This window comes from Otolemur garnettii, unplaced genomic scaffold (assembly GCF_000181295.1).
Source record: "Otolemur garnettii isolate 467f Iridium unplaced genomic scaffold, OtoGar3 scaffold00122, whole genome shotgun sequence".
NCBI classification, from domain to species: domain Eukaryota; kingdom Metazoa; phylum Chordata; class Mammalia; order Primates; family Galagidae; genus Otolemur; species Otolemur garnettii.
In genome coordinates this window covers 2,198,047-2,201,384 of record NW_003852517.1, presented here as the reverse complement: position 1 = coordinate 2,201,384, position 3,338 = coordinate 2,198,047, and positions in this window count along the sequence as shown.

Sequence of the window (3,338 nt, the reverse complement as noted above, 5' to 3'; positions counted from 1 at the left end):
GTTTACATGGATGGAGCTGAAAGATATTCTTCTTAGCAAAGTATCTCAAGAATGGAAGAAAAAGTATCCAATGTACTCAACCCTATTATGAAACTAATTGTTAACTATCATAGGAAAGCTATAATCCAAATGGAGTCCAAGAATATCGGGAAAGGGGTGAAGGAGGGGAGGGGAGGGGAGAGGATTGGTGAAGGGAGGGTGATTGCAGGGATCACACCTATGATTTTTCCTATAAGAGTACATGTGAAGCTTTCTAAATGTCGAATATAAATGTCTTAACACAACAATTATGGGAATGACATGATGGCTATGTTGGCCAACTGGATGAAAGTATTTCAAATTGTATATGGAAACAACACACTGTATCCCATGATAGAATTAATGTGCACAAATATGATCTAATAATAAATAATAATTAAAAAAAGAAGACATACCAGATACCTATACCCCCAAACATTTACTTCTATTAGAGTAATTGTAAATACATACAAAAGTCTTCAACAATATACTAGCACACTGAATTCAGTAGCATACTAAAAGATTACCCACAATGACCAAGTGGGATATCTTCCTGGAATGAGAGCATCATTCAATACATAGAAATTGACCAATGTAATATGCTCCATTAATATAATGAAGAAAAAACCACACAATCATCTTAATTCATGCAGAAAAATTATTTAAAACACTCATACATGATAAAAAACACTCAGAAAGATAGATAAAACCTACTCTAGCATGATAAAATCTATATATGAAAAACTCAGAGCAAACATCCTACTCAATCGTGAAAGACTGAAAATGTTTTCTCTGGGATCAGGAAAAAGGTAAGGGTGCCCACTTTTGCCATTTCTATTCAAAACTTTACTAGAAGGCCTAACTAGAGCAATTAGGCTCAGAAGAGAATCTAAATAGAAGAATGTAGAAATCACTTAGTCTGACTTCTATACCAATGAAGGAATCTCTTCTAAAACATCCTGATGATACAATCTTTCTTAATACTTCAGTGGCAAGACAATTTGCACTACTCTGCTGCTCTTCAGGAAGGCCTTTTCTACTGTTAAAAGCATCATTTGTTGGAAGGCTTCTTTATGACAAAATAATCGTCACCTTGAAACTCTCACTGTAATTTGGTTCTCCAAAGTAGGAAGAGAGTCTTCTTTTTCCACATGACAACTGTTCTTTTCTCCAAATTATATAATTCCTTGATTCCAAAAGCATCTAGGATATGGTTTCTAGACTTATCAACATCATTACTCTCCTTCTTAAAACAGTAGTGCTGATGGAGCCAAAGCCTCTCCATTGGAATTTCACATTTTTTCAGCTCTTATTTTTTCACATTTCACATTTTCACAGCTCTTATTTTTTTTTCCTCTCTCATTAGGTGGTCATTTAACACAAGTAAACCTTACTTTAGGCTAAAAATGCTTTCTGAAGAAGGGGGGGGTAATTGTAAATAAAATAATCACTCTCTGTGCACTACGGAAACCTACTTAGATGGTATCTTTGTAAGATTTTTTATAATTTTTATCTGTCCCACAAAGATAAAAATGTTTTCTACTCTGTACTTCTTAAAAGTGAGATCTTCCAATACCTTATTTTCCTTACCTTTCAAATGAATTTTTGTACCTAATATGAAATCTTTCTGTTTCTCATAACTCTGATGGGAATACGTACAATAATGTGATCCATTTTGCTATTTTTAAGAGTCAAGATCTACTCAAACAGATAGTTTTAAAAGTTATTTGGGTTTTTGTCTTACTCTATTTTTAAAAATTAAAAGCATTCCATATTCCACCTCATATAACAGATGGCAACACACGATGTAGGTTTAATAATTATTTTAATTACAAATTTCTATCAACTTTTTCCAGTCATTTTTCTGGACATCACAAATGGATTATATAACAGTTTTATCTTATACTCATCTGCATGAAAATTAGAAGAGAAGAAATGAATAGGCTACATGAGAATAACTTAAGGTTCACATTTACATTAGGTACTCCACAAACATACAAGCCTGTGGGCTAAAGCCTACTTAGCTACCCTACTCTTCTATCACTATCCAGCTGCATGACTTTGGGCAGGTCACTTCTATTTTCTCATATTTTAATTATATATCACCTAAGAGTCAATTGGCTGCATGCAAAAATGCCTTGAAAAATACCATGCACTTGTATGTGTGAAATAGTACTATAAAGTGCTTTATTTATTACCAATCATCCTACTTTTAGAATACTATTCATATAATTCAAAGTGTTTGTTTGCAAAGTGATCCATTTAAAATCTCCCAGGCATTAGCCTACGAACAACCTGGTATGATTCTGAAGCTAGTGTCTCAATTTTGGGGAACAGGATATAATAAAGATAAATAACCGTCACAAGCATTAATCAATAAGTAAATAAAATGCCGTCTTATTCTCTAAAATGTTGACATTCAAAAGTAATGTCAAAATGTTGGGATAGACCAACTAAGTAGGAAATAAACCTTACCATGACTTCCTTAAATGATTTAAAATGTAAGTGGTGGCTCAGTGCCTGTAGCTCAGCAGATAAGAGCACCAGCCACATACACCAGAGCTGGCGGGTTCAAACCCAGCCTGGCCTGCCAAACAATGACAACTACAACCAAAAAATAGCTGGGTAGGTGTTGTGGTGGGCACCTGCAGTCCCAGCTACTTGGGAGGCTAAGGCAAGAGAATCACTTAAGCCCAAGAGTTTGAAGTTGCTGTGAGATATGACGCCACAGCACTTTACCAAGGGCAACATAGTGAGACTCTGTCTCAAAAATAAAAATAAAATAAAATATAAATGGTAAATGTGGTGAATGGTAACAAATTTTCACCTACACTGAAGCTTATTAGTCTAGAAAAATAATAAAATTACTAAAAATCAAATTTTCTATGGATTCCTAAAAATTAAAATTCTGAGATTTTGTTTTCTGAAAAAATTGCTTCTTTGGTAAAATATTTAGCACAGACTACATTCCCCCAAATCTATAGTACAACCAGATATTTAGGTCATTAAGCAAAAAAAATAAAATAAAATAAAAGGAAAGACTTTGGCATGCAGATACATAATTACAAATTACAAATATCTGATAACCTTACCTCTTTGTATATTTAGAGGGTATGGCTAAAGTTTTTTTGGAAATTTAGAGGGCAAGGAAAATAATCTGAATATGTGTCTTGTTGATTCAACAAGTACTGAGCCGTTAATGTAGTGTTTATAGTATTAATATTCCTGTATCAGTTCCTTAGAATTCTTTAACCTTTGGGTCCCCTAAGCTTTGGATGAAATTATCTAGGAAGTGATTAAATATATGCAGAATATTATGC